At 44.1% G+C, this 14,544-nt stretch overlaps 1 pseudogene; it reads right to left on the bottom strand.

The window, feature by feature from the left end:
* Window positions 1–2,905: 2,905 nt before the first annotated feature.
* On the bottom strand, window positions 2,906–9,491 carry LOC123442317 (annotated as a pseudogene).
* Window positions 9,492–14,544: the final 5,053 nt, after the last annotated feature.

Here is a 14,544-nt window from a genome sequence, read left to right as displayed (position 1 = left end):
ACTGGGACGGAGGAGAACTAGCTCCGCACGGAGTTGTGCGCCTGCATTGGGATGCAAAGCGGCAATGGAAAAAATGTGTTCATCGAAGATAACATCATCGGAAACATAGACCCGTCAAGTGGAGACATTTATGCCCTTTATGAAGAGCACTATAGCTAGGAAAAACACATTGTTTTGGACCACATATATTCAAGTTTGCCCGTCAAATTGGAATGATCCATGAATATAATTTGTCGTGGTTAATTACCAAAAATTGCTATGGTCAATTTATAAATTGCTGTGAAATATACTTGAAATACAATAGTAGAACTAAATCTAGAAGAAAAAACTAGATGAAACATGTCGCGACAACATTATTGTAAACATTATGGAAACTTCAGTGTAAACATCATGGCAAGTTTTGACCCCAAAAAGATGTCGTCGAAACATGTTGATATGGGACCTGGTTTTGAAGATCTCGTTGAGACGGATTTAATGATGAAAATTGATTTTTAATTAGATTTTTCATTTAAGAGATAAAACATTTTTCAGGCCAAAAAACCTAATTTTTTTCGCTCATGTCATATGTTTGATGTGGCAAGATGAACGATTATGGAGGCGAGTGGACCATGTTGTCTCATGTCACACGTGTGAGTGTTATCATCTAAATATCTATACCTACTAATAAAGCACATATTGCTTCTGTGGTACGTCTTTAAATTTGTCCCTAAAGTTCACCAAAATTACCCACCAATGCCACCCGTAAGTTACAATACCGGTTCGTTTCTTTTTAAAGTCACCAGCGTCCGGCACATGTATCTAGGATGTTATCCCGTAAATAACCATTATTCTGCCAGTAGCCTACTGGTTGGAGCCTGCTCCCACTCAGCCAACCTGAGTTCGACCCCACTACTCCCCTTTTTCTTTCTTTTCTCCTGATTTCATGTGAGCGTAAGATAGAACAGCCTCGCCCAAGCCCAGCAATTTTCTTCTTATTTTTTTGGCAGATTCAAGTATTTTCAAAAATATTCATATCTCTCAAATGCTAACTTGAAATTTAGAAAGTTCTATACGAAAATCACTGAAAAATGTGTACATTCTAGATATGATATTATCTAGCATGATAATAATTTCTAAAACTAATTTTATGTTACACCCTTAATTAGTAGTTTATTTTATATGGGGTATTTGAAAATGCCTATTCGTTTTACATATCATTACAGATTGATTGTTTTCAATGGAGATATCTAACATGTTTGCAAGAAAATGAAGACATGGATTACAGTTACAAACACATATATCAACAATTGCTAACTTGAAATTTAGAAAGTTCTATACGAAAATCACTGAAAAATGTGTACATTCTAGATATGATATTATCTAGCATGATAATCATTTTTTACAATTAATTTTATGTTACACCCTTAATTAGTAGTTTATTTTATATGGGGTATTTGAAAATGCCTATTCGTTTTACATATCATTAAAGATTGATTGTTTTCAATGGAGATATCTAACATGTTTGCAAACAAATTAAGACTTGGATTACAGTTACAAACACATATATCAACAAAACAAAACTAATGCTCTTATTGACGTGCTATCATTGAGTACTAAAGTGTAATTTGCTATTTTATGCATTATTATTTTTACGATAATGCATTATTTTTTAGGGATCACTAAGGAGGAACACCACAAACACGTGAATTGATACCGGCCACTAGGTAGATATTTTATTATTTTTACGGGTAATGCATTATTTTTTAGGTATTACTAAGGAGGAACACCACTAAGACGTGAATTGATATCGACAACTAGGTAGATATGTCTGTTGTCTAATAAATTGGACATAGCTTTAGTTACTTAAAAAATCATCCCACCTTTATATTTATGCACAACATCACGTATCATGTTGTTTCTCATACTACATTGTGAAAGAATTCATATGATTTCTTGGTGTCGTCGAGTGTGTGTATGGGGGATGATTTATTTTTTCCTGTTGCAACGCACGGACATGTGTGCTAGTGAATAATAAAGGAAGGACTGATCATGCCCGTCCGGCATCGATAAAGTTGCAAAATATTACCCACCAATGACACATATAAGTGATAAAAAGTGTTTCACACATAGGAATCTCGATTCGGGCCGGCCCATGTAGGAAACCTCCTAGACTATGCTGTGCGCGCTAAGAGAAGACACAGCTCGCCAGTTTGGGCCGACTATGTGACCTGCTTTTTGACTTATTTTTACTTTTCCGTCATGGCTTTTTTCCACTTTGAATAATTTGGGATTTTAAAAAGGTTTGACAATTAAAATTTGTTTTTACGAAATAAGACATTTAATAATTTCTAAATGTTTGTGGCTTCAGAGAATGTTTGTAAATTTAAAACGAATGGTTGGGAAATAAAAAATCGTTCATGAGTTTAAAACAGAATAATGTATTGAAAAGTATTAATGAAATTTAACAAAAAAATTCGCCAATTCCAAAAAAAAATCAAGAACTGAAAATATCCTAAACATTAAAAAAATCATAAATTAAAAAATGTAGTTTATTGGTTCATAAACATTCGTTGATTCAAACAAGATCATGCATTTCAAAAAATGTACATCAATTTCGAAAATTGTTCCAGGAAATCCTAGAAAATTGTTCGTCGATTCTAGAAATGTTTGTCTATTCAAGAAGAAGGTTTCAAAAAAAATTCAAATTGTATAAAATGTAGATGAATTCAAAACAATTCATGATTTCAGAAAATGTTTGAAGTATGTTGACGAGTTTAAAAAAATGTTCATGCTTTTCAAAAATTGTTCACAATTTCATGAAAATTAAAATGATAGTATATCTCTATCTTGACGATGCAGTGAAATGCGGTCATTGCCATTAGAGATTATGACTAGAGGTTATGACTTATTGTAGGTGCACAGATGTGGCTGTGGGACTCTCGGTGGTAGCAAGGACCCGGGCCGGCGCTTCGGGTCGGTGTGGTGGCCAACGGATCTGGGCGTCCTCCTCGCGTTCGGCATCGGACTGGCAGCTCTCTCAGCGGTCCGCTGTGACCGCATCCGTCCGGCTCTTCCACGGCGGTGCTCCGGCTGGTGGTTGTGTGTGGCTGGTGGTTCCAGATTGGCTCCCCGGCTCCGGTGTTGCAAGTCTATGGCTGTGGCTGGGCTGTGGCGCAGCGCGAGCGAGCGAGGATACCCTGCGTCGGGTGTGTGCATCATCTACTTCGGACGAAAGCCTAGACTCGACTTGGTCGTCCTTGCGGTGGGGGGTTGCTTTGAAGACTATTTTGTGCTCCCCTTGGGCTGGACGTGCTTGGCAGATGCCCAACCGGTGATGTGGGTGATTCGCGTTGCGTCTTGCGTCTTGGCAGATGACGTGGAATCGTCCAGCGGCACCCAGTAGTTCTCCGGCGGCAGCACCATGTCCGCTCCGCCACTGAAGTGGAACACCATGGACGGCACTGTCTTTTCCTTCGCCACCGCCACACACAGCTCCATCCCACTGTCAGCGGGCGGCGGCACGAGGCTCCCGTTCAGCTGCCTCCGGAGCTCCTCGGTCAGGGGCCCGTAAGCCCCTTGGGCCAGTGCCGTTGTGGGGGTGCCGGAGTCGACGATGACACCGCCGCCGGTGCCGTTTTCTTTCAGAGCGAACACCGTCGGTGGGATGGACAGCCTTGTTTGTCCCACGCTTATCCCGACGAGCGGGACGTAGTAGAATGGGTACTCTTTGGGGCCTTGCACGAAAGACATGGACTTGACAGGGCTGCCGCCGCTAAGGCTCGCCGAGTCGCCGAAGAAAAGGTGGCTGCTGGCACCGGCGGTAGCGTTGCTGCGGAGATAGGGGGTGTGGCAGTACGAGAACTTGTCGGCGCCCGTCCGAGACACGAGCGACAGCGGGCCGCGGACAAGCCCTATGAGACCGGACGCCCCGTCAAGGGACCCTGGAGTGATCTTGAGCGAGTCGACGCAGCCAAACGTGAGCCTCACCGAGCCATTTTGGAAGGCGAAGACCTCGGTCCCAATGGAACCTCCGGCCACACCGACGCCGTAGAAGGCCCCGAATGCATGGCACGGGATGGAAGCTGTCCGATTTGGACGCGTTATAGTAGGGCAGGCCCTGCTTGACGCATGATCCTTTGAGGCCGCAGGTGGAGCACTGCGTCCAGATGAGGTCGCTGCCGGTGTCGATGACGTTGGCTTTTGAACGTGCGTATGCAGCTGTACACGCGTGCCTACGCGATTCTTGCTTTCGCCGGCTACTTGACGGAACTTGCGTAACTAGCGACACGAATAAAACTGATCGATGGATTTGATGGCTAAAGGCCCGTGTCGAGCCTTTGCTTTGTATTGCTTTTCGTTTTTCTGGTGTTACAATCAACACCCCTAGGGTGTCTTTTATACACGTCCACAAGGGACTATGGAAATAGACTAGGACTAGGAATCCTAATACTACTAGGACTCGGTTTGGCTTTCTTTCCTAATCCTACATGAGCAACATGATTAACATCTACATTCACCTCCTTAATCTTGTTGCTTGACTTCACTTCTTGCACTCCGACTTTCCTCCTCATCTCGATGAACTTCTGTCGACCGAGGGACTTGGTGAAAATATCGGCAAGTTGGTCTTTCGTGTTCACATGTTGAACCTCGATCAACCCTTCTTCAATGCACTCCCGGATATGGTGGAACCGGGTATCTATGTGCTTGCTCCTTTCGTGATGAACCGGATTTTTGCACAACGAGATTGCAGCTTGGTTATCGATCTTCAGTGACACCTTCTGCACCTCCCGCTTTGCAAGAATAGCTAGGAGTCTTCTCAGCCACATTGCTTGACAAGCCGCCGTGCTTGCCGCTATGTATTCTGCCTCGCATGAAGACAGTGCCACCATCTTTTGCTTCTGAGAATTCCAGCTAATCGGATTCGGGCCAAGGTAGAAAACCATGCCCGTTGTGCTCTTTCGGTCATCAACATCACCTGCCATGTCACTATCTGAATATCCACGAAGGATCAATCCTTCCTTTCCCTTTCTGTACGTGCAGCCAAGATTAATTGTGCCTTTCACATAGCGTAGAATTTGATTGACCGCGCTCATGTGTTCGGTTGTCGGATTCTCCATGAAACGACTCACGATCCCGACTGAATAAGCCAAGTCAGGTCGGGTATGCACCAAGTATCTTAGGCTGCCCACAACGCTTCCATACATTGTGGTGTCCACCGACGGATTTGAGCTACGCTTGCTCAACTTGTGACGTTGGTCCATTGGAACTTGTGTCGCGTAGCAATCTGACATGCCACACTTTTCCAATAACTTGATCGCATAAGCCGATTGACATAGGGAAATCTCTCCGGAGCTTTGCTTCACTTCGATGCCCAAGTAATAGCTGAGTAATCCCAGATCACTCATGCTAAACTTGTTCTTCATTTGCGCCTTGAAACGTTCAATTTCTTGTATGCTATCTCCGGTGATAATCAGATCGTCGACATAAACTCCAACTAGCAGGTTTGAGCCTTTGGAGTTCTTTGTATAGACTGCGTGCTCGAGGGGACATCTCTTGAACCCGAGCGAGACCAGACTTCGGTCTAACTTTGAGTTCCAAGCTCTTGGCGCTTGCTTCAACCCGTAAAGTGCCTTCTTGAGCTTGTAAACTTTCCCTTCTTCGCCTTTCTTCTCGTAGCCGAGGGGTTGTTCCACGTACACTTCTTCTGTGAGATCGCCGTTGAGGAAAGCGGATTTAACATCCATATGATGAACCTTCCAATCCTCTTGTGCTGCCAAAGCTAGGAGCACTCTCACCGTCTCGATTCGAGCAACCGGTGCAAACACCTCATCATAGTCAACTCCTTGACGTTGAACGTAGCCCTTTGCAACGAGTCTTGCCTTGTACTTCACAATGGCACCCTCCGTGTCCTTCTTTAACTTGTAAACCCACTTCAAACCTATCGTCTTTTGGTTTGGAGGTCGGGTTACCAAAGTCCACGTGCCATTGCTCTCAATTGCCTTCATCTCCTCATCCATGGCGTGCGTCCAGCTAGGACTTTTTCTCACCTCTACGAAGTTCGCCGGCTCCTCAACTCCGAACAGACATAGTCCGGAGTACTCGAGCGTAACTGGCTTTGTGTACTTGTAGACTTTCTTGAGGGTCTTGTAGCGACGAGGCCCTGAGGAGTCCGTTGTGGCTTGCGAAGGAGGCGACACAAATTGTGTCGGTGTTGATGCACTTGAGGAAGACGGCTGAGACCCTGGTGTGTCATCGACATCCGTGTCGTCGGCGTAGTCGTCGTGACCGTGACCATCATCTTGATTGTCATCGTCACTATGCGCCTCGTTGTCGATGTTGTCGTCGAGATCTCCGCCTGTGTCGTGCGCGGCGTTGCCGTTATCTCCTTGCGACCTATGCGCGTCGTTGTCGGTGTCGGCACCATGATGATCACTACCATTGTGGTCACCTTGGTTGGGTGTCTTGCCAACCACCTGGACATCCTCCCCTGCATCATCATCAGTTGGAAATTCAACTGCAAATATGTTACTGTTTGGAGCATCGTCGGCTGCGGCGCTCCAATTCCACGCTTGGTTTTCTTCAAACGCGACGTCGCGTGAAATCCGTAGACGCTTGGTTTGTGGATCGTAGAAACGGTATGCCTTGGTGCCAGAACTGCTCTCGTATCCGATGAACACCATCTTGGTGCTACGATCGGCAAGCTTTGAGAGATGTGGCTCCGCCGTCTTCACATGTGCCACGCACCCGAACGTCCGTAGATGAGACACATTCGGCTTACGTCCGTAAATTGCTTCATACGGAGTCTTGCCGATCACCGCCTTCGTTGGAGCCCGGTTGAGAAGATAGACCACCGTCGAGACAGCTTCTCCCCAAAAGGTCCCTGGCAGGTTCTTGCTCTTGAGTAAACTCCTTGCCATGTCAACGACGGTTCGGTTGCGCCTTTCAACGACCCCATTCTGCTGCGGCGTGTAAGGTGCCGTGAGGAACCTCTTTATGCCAATCTTCTCGCAGTAGTCGTTGAACTCATTCGACGTAAACTCTCCGCCGCGATCTGTCCGTAGAGCGCGAACCTTCAGCTTGTGTTCCATCTCCGTTGCAGCCTTCAGCTTCTTGAACGCTTCAAAGGCTTCATCTTTAGACCGTAGGAGAATGACCCACATATATCTCGAGTAGTCGTCTACCACAAGGAAGAAATACTTCTTTCCAGCGTGAGTTGCCGGGGTGATAGGGCCACATAGATCACCATGGAGCAGCTCGAGTGCATCACTTGCACGATAGGTAGACTGAGCAGGGAATGGCCTGCGGTGCTGTTTTCCAACCAAGCACCCGTCACATACTCGATCAACATGGTCGATAAGTGGCATCCCGGATACCATCTCCATCTTTGACATCTTCTTCAAGGCGTAGAAGTTAACGTGTCCAAATCTAGCATGCCATAACCACGAATCATCATCACTCTTGGCGAGCCAACACTCCGGTTGAGATTGATCAAGGTTGAGGATATAGAGCCTATTCCGTGTGCGATTAACACGAGCTAGCACGTTTCGGAGGTTGTCGAAGATCGTCATCACTCCGCTCTCTATATTCACCTTGCATCCATTCTCGTCAAGCTTCCCAATAGAGATGATGTTGTTGCGCAGCCGTGGGATGTAGTACACTCCGGTGAGTATGCGATGTTCGCCTGTGAGACCCTCAAAGAGGACAGATCCTTGCCCGCAAATCTCCACAGTTGAACCATCACCGAACTTGACCGAGCCTTCAACATCGTATTCCAGCTCGAGGAATTTCTCCTTGCACCCCGTCATGTGGTTACTGGCACCTGTGTCGAGATACCACGACACGTTCTGATCACCGGATAACTTTGGTGTCACTTTTTCCTCATGAAGTAGCACCTTCCGGCTTGGTTTCACAACCACCGTTTCAGCGAGATCACAAACTTCGGCCATCAGAAGACCTGGACCTTCGTCTTCCTGCTTTGCCAAATTTGCCTTGATCTCCCGCTTGTTAGGCTTTGGACAATCCTTCGCAAAGTGACCCATCTTATTGCAGTTATAGCACTTGACCTCGGACAAGTCCAAGTTCAGTGGTTTCTGCTCTTTAGATTGGCCCGCCTTACCACGACCTTGTGGTTTGCCTTTTCCTTTGCCTTTTCCATTTTGTCCATCGCCCTTCGTGTTGCTTGAGCCTTCGCCACCGTCACGCCTTCCTTTGCTACTTGGGGCCTCCCAATCTGTGCGCGAGTACATGAGTTGGTCACTACCTCCTCCTTTGCCTTTCCGACAGCCACGAGCATTCTCTTCCCATGTCCGCAATCGTCCGATCGCCTCCGTTATGGTCATGTCGTCGATGTCGTAAAGCTGCTCGAGCGTGCCGATGATGTACGTGAATTTATCAGTGACAGAACTGAAAAATTTCTCCACGATCTCGGTCTCATCGAGCTTTGCACCAAGCGTGCGGATCTCTCCCACCAAAGTAGTAAGACGCATGGCGTAGTCATTCACAGATTCAGTTTCCTCCATCTGCAACTTGTGAAATTGGCGCTTCAGCACTTGTGCCCGAGCCTTGGTGACGCGATCTTCTCCGATCCTCATCTCCTTGAGTGCGTTCCACGCCTCTCTTGCCGTCTCGAACTCCGCCAATGTCATCAGCACGGAATCCGGCACAGACTGGGCTATGGCGGCCATGGCACCTTCGTCGGACTCGTCATCGACGTCGTCGTCCGTGATTGCCTGCCACACTCGAAGGGTTCGGAGAATAATCTTCATCTTCACCGCCCACACGCCGTAGTTGGCGTCGGTGAGCATCGGGTACTGGATGGGGATGTTGCGATGCGCCTGGACGTTAGCGCCGCTCGTTCCTCCACCACTGGTTGCTGACTTGACGCCCTTCTTCACCTTGTCGCCGTTCTTGTTCGCCTTGGCACCGCCGCTGCCGGACTTGACCGACTCAGCGTCGCTGTCCGTCATCGTAGATCGTAGATCGTCGAGGCTCTAGATACCAATTGTTGGCTTTTGAACGTGCGTATGCAGCTGTACACGCGTGCCTACGCGATTCTTGCTTTCGCCGGCTACTTGACGGAACTTGCGTAACTAGCGACACGAATAAAACTGATCGATGGATTTGATGGCTAAAGGCCCGTGTCGAGCCTTTGCTTTGTATTGCTTTTCGTTTTTCTGGTGTTACAATCAACACCCCTAGGGTGTCTTTTATACACGTCCACAAGGGACTATGAAAATAGACTAGGACTAGGAATCCTAATACTACTAGGACTCGGTTTGGCTTTCTTTCCTAATCCTACATGAGCAACATGATTAACATCTACAGATGAGGGCCTCGGCGCGCTGGGGTGGGTCGCCGATCATGTACTCGGCGATGTACTGGCTGGTGTTCCAGTGGACTGGCGCGCTCACATCTACAAAGGATGCCAGGGGCTGCCGGCTGCTGGCCATGGCGCGCTGCACGCGCTCCGCCACGGTGTAGCTCCTCTTGCTGTCAACATGGTTGAGCTCCATGCGGAACCCTCTACTACTACTACAGGTAACTAGGGTAGAAACACTGGAGCACAACACAACAACGACCAGCACTAGGCTTATTTTCATTGTTATCCTTGTTGGTTTGGTGCTAGCTCTTCACTATGTTATAGCTTAATTTCTAACATGTGGTCTCCATATATATATATATATATATATATATATATATATATATACATACATACATATGCATCTCTACTATTAAAGGTGAATGTGTACGGATCATCAATGCAAAAATAAAATATAGAATTAAAGTGCGAACCAATTGAAAAATGAAATCATCAATGCAAATTAATTAGACGAATAATAAATTAAATGTGTAATTAATTAGATCAAATTAAATATAGATTTTTTTCACGTAGAATCAATTTGAAAACTGATTCCTTAATACGGAGGATTTAATTCGGCCTATAGATAAGAAGTAGCTATTTTTCAAGTTAGGAAGGCAATTAATTAATTAAGTACTTTGAAAATTAATAACACCCAATAAATCACAGCCATATATGCGAAAACAATTTGAAAATATAGCGTCGAATCCTTTTGAAAATCAAGCCATTAATACAACACTAGCTTAATGCCCGTGCGTTGCCACGAAACAATAAAATTAGACACACACGTTGATCAAACATAGCTCCACATGGCACTCCGAACCCGATGATTTTTCCGGTGAGGCTTCCACTAAATATAGAAGTTGCTGATGCGTTCATAGAAGACAAAATATATTGAAATAAATAAATTAGATCAAAGTGTATTTAAATATAGTAAAAACACATGCCAGGCACGACAATAGTGAATGTTTTGTAATAAACATCACTCTCTTGTGTTTGTCCATTTTCCTCTTGAAGAATCATCATCACCCGACTCTTTCAGGCTGGTTCGTTAAGCCACAAGAGCGTCAATATTAATAAAGATGGTTGTTGGCTGCTTCCAAATGTGGCGGGTTTGGCCACCCTGCTGTTGTGGCAAACGATCCTATGGCTTGCTTCGGTGCTATCGGCGAGTAGGTCATGGTCGTTTCAGCCTTTCAGCGCAGTTTTGCGGACCATGCAACTAACCTGCGCATGACATGCAAGCCAGATGAACCCTGCTACATATTAATCTTCTTTGGGTGGGTGTGGGTGACAACCGTGATGATGATTACATAAAAATAATAAAGGGGAAGATACAAGCTTCACTTCCTCTCCCACACTATGTGTCGTCATTGTGGCCAGACTTTTTCATATTGCCAAATGCGCAAACATAACTTAGAAAATCCGTTAATGAGTATAGGTTCATAATTAGCTGCAGTTTCCGCATTGGAATAGATGAGCATATAAGATAATTATTAGATAAAACAATTCAATTCTTATAATTGGAATATTTCATATCAATACAAAAAACATGCTCCAAAAATTAAATCATAGCAGTTCAAGGCCTTCCCAATCAAACATGCGAGTGAATCAGAATGCAATGTACAATATTATAGTACATAAAGTTTAAAAAAATAAGTCAGTCTATATGATAATTTTAAAATGTCAACATACTTCAGCCTAGTCTCTTTGCAATAAGTAAACCAGGTGCGCATTAAAACTTCACCATATAAATTTGCATGCTATGTTTTTCTTGAGACTTAAATGTCTTTTGGCTGATTCCTTGTAAAGACGACAAACTTTGTGTATGTTATAAAATTAACGAGTGGACACCCAGTCGCTGCAAGGTTTCTCAAAAGAAACAATATTTCCACAATCTTACCTTTGCCAACGAACTATGACCAAACAAGCCTTTTTAAAGAGAGAACAATGAAGCCTTTGATTGTGCACATGGACTTTAGATTCTTCATAGAGCTAAATGGATACATAATATTACCTGCAGCACTACTATGTTGATTTGGAATATAAATTAGGACTATGCATTCTTCATTTGCCCAAGAGATAATTAACTTTAGTTTTATGGCTCACTTTACTGTTGTGTATCGAAAGAAGCATTTTGATACTACTATACAAAATATAGGATTTCAATGGAGCGCAAACATAAAGAAATGTAACTGATATGCAACAAACATTGTAATCTCAGTTACCACAATCCCATTTGTTGGGCTTGAGTGACGCATGAACAATGCCAAATTAAGTTTCAATCAGCATAAACATTTTATACAAGACCGAAACCATGTCTAAATTAAGTTTCATTAGCATTTTTTAGCGGAAGTTCCAGTACGATTTGAAAGCCCTATTCTCAATAGTTTAAGTACTCATCTAAAATATTGTTCTTCTCCATACCTTGAAACAAAGAATGCCTACTTACAAATATTAAAGAACCAGCTCCAGTATATTATCAGCCATTAGCTTCTTTGCATCTTTGGGATCAGTTAAAAGTTAGTCCCTTTGCTATAGATCATAAAAACCAGCTAGGGGGCCACCTAAGTTTCAGCACGTGACAAAGTTACAATTGTGGCATTTCTTTCAGTTTTTCTTTTGGCACCATCATCAACACAAAACAATTGAGTTGTTTCACAAATTGAGGTCTGTGAAGTAACCAGATAGGAAAATAGTTTTAATACGAGGGAAAAGTGGAGAGAAAGCTGAACAATTCGAAACCTATGAATTTCTTTTTACCTTTGCAATGCCATTCAACTTTCAAATGAAGAAATCACACTTCAGTATTGATATGACATTTTCCTATGAAATGAAATGGTCTAATTAAAATGAGTTTCAGAGAAGAAACATGAGGTCTCAATCTCATGGAAGTTTTCTCTGGTCTCTTGGGAACTTCTCTGTCCTAACACCTGCGGAGTTCTTATAGAACTTCCTAGATGAATAATATTGAAAATTCATGTACGTACTTTACTTTCTTGTATCATTGCACAAGGCATGGCACTATAGTTCCTGCATTTCCCCTAAACTCTGGTTTTCAATTCATGCATTTCAGAGGAGGCCTTGAGCAGTATCAGGCGTGCTACATATATCTTCAGTAGCCTTGTTGTGGCTTCTTCCTTGAAACCTTCACACGAAGGGTACATCCCTCCAGAATCTGCAGAGATTCAAAGTGAAAATTAGATTTTTTTTAGCTGACACTGAAACCAACCAGTTGTTACACTGACCTGCTTGTTGAGAGAATTTATCGCACAGTAGGATTGCTCCTCTGTCGCCATTGTGACAAACAAAATCCCCTTGAATGCCTGGCCCCTCCTCTGCACTCATAGTAAACTACTCTAGCATCAACTACTTTGCCGTGCGTGCTGAACAGCTTCTCCAACCACGAGTCGTCCACTTGCCACGGCAGATTGCACACGAAGATTTCGAATGGACACCCAGATTGACGGGGAGTTGTGATATATACCGTCAGAGGTCTGACACTGCCATATATCACATTTAATGTCCACATGAAAAGTTAATCAGCGAAGCCTAAAGCATAAGGTTTCCACAACCTGCCTTTGCCATATGAATCAAACATTTCCAAAAGCTACCAAAAATGAAACAGATTAAAGAACATTCAGGTGCAAGTACTTCATACCACCCATGAATGAATAAGCTATTGAACAGGGTTAACACTTGACAGAATGAAGCGACCGATTAACTTGGCTCGTATTAAAGTATATACAAGCCCCCATGAAGCTACAGAAAGTACTCACATATACATGGTACATTCTAACAGCCTTCTCAGCCTCCTCAACAGTAATCATGGTAACATACCCAAATCCACGGCTCTGGCCCGTTTTGTCATCGTAAATGACCTGCACAATCTGCATTTTAGAACAAGGAGAGAAAAAATATATATACATATATACATCCTGCTAGCTGCATCTCAGCAGTACTGATGACATTCTAAAAAAACAGTACTGATGAAATAAATTGCCAAACAAACAGTCCATTCTTGCTGATGATGGATTTGGGCCATATTTGTCATATATCATAGAAAGAACAAGGATGATGAAGAGCTGAAAAGGCTAACCTCCGAGAACACCACGACTCCGGCATGGTCAAAGCTCAGTGTGAGAGACTCGTCGTCAATGTGGTAGGGTAGGTTTCCCACATAAACTGTGGACCCCTCTGATCCATATTCTGTTGGTGTGTCCTCCCCATAATCTTCATACTGGTCCGGCTCTGGCTCCGGCAGGTAGTTGCTGGTATTGGTCGGGTAAGTAATTTGAGATGTGTGAGCATTGCCTCTTTTAGCCATTGTCGCAGTGTAAACTTTTGGTGCACTTACAGTTGGTTCTACTGGGTGAGTAATTTGTGCTTTCTGAGAGTTGTTTGAACCTCTTCCTGGCCTTGCAGTTCTAACCGAAGTATGCATTTGCTGGTTTTGGTTCACAACATTCTCAAGAGGATTCTGATTGCCAAGAGAAAGGCGGTCGACTGACGCCATTGCTGGGTACATGGCATTTTCCTTTTCTGGATGAGATGCTTGTAGCCATTTGCACTTGAACGCAAGCCTTAATGTTTTCCACTTAGTTTCCTTATCAGTACCATGACAATGATCATCAACCGAGAGATTGCAGGTTATGTATATCACACCAAAAAGAGCGCGAGATTGTTCTGCATCCGGTTATGCTCGGTACCTCGGTGATCTGGTTTCCGCCGAGCACATACCTCTCCTCCTCCTCCTTGACCTCCCGGCCCACGCACCCCCCCCCCCCCCCGTACCTTTCCTCTTCATTGACATATGTCGCCGCTTCTACTGCCATGACATTTGACCTCCCGACCCACGCACCCGCCGTACTTTTATCAGAAGGTTTTGATTCTGATGTTCTTCTATAGCCTAGGTGTTGGTTCATTTGCAGATGTTATTTATGGTTTTATATTCCCATCTGTTAGGTAGGAGATGTATGCTACATAATAAATTCCAAAGGTCTCACCAACTAATAGCAAGAACCAGTACCATTGACTCATCGATGGTAAAAAGTTGGATATTAACAACATATGCAAACTTATCTGGTTTCTTTTCACACACACACATACACACACACACACACACATCTGCAGGTAATAGTTTTGAAATGGTAGAAACACAGCGAATGGATCTAAATAAGCATTACTATGGCTATTGCCTAAAGAGT

Source organism: Hordeum vulgare, chromosome 3H (assembly GCF_904849725.1).
Source record: "Hordeum vulgare subsp. vulgare chromosome 3H, MorexV3_pseudomolecules_assembly, whole genome shotgun sequence".
Taxonomy (NCBI): Eukaryota; Viridiplantae; Streptophyta; class Magnoliopsida; order Poales; family Poaceae; genus Hordeum; species Hordeum vulgare.
Note: the sequence above shows the minus strand (reverse complement) of the source record. Positions and strands in the feature narration are given on the sequence as shown.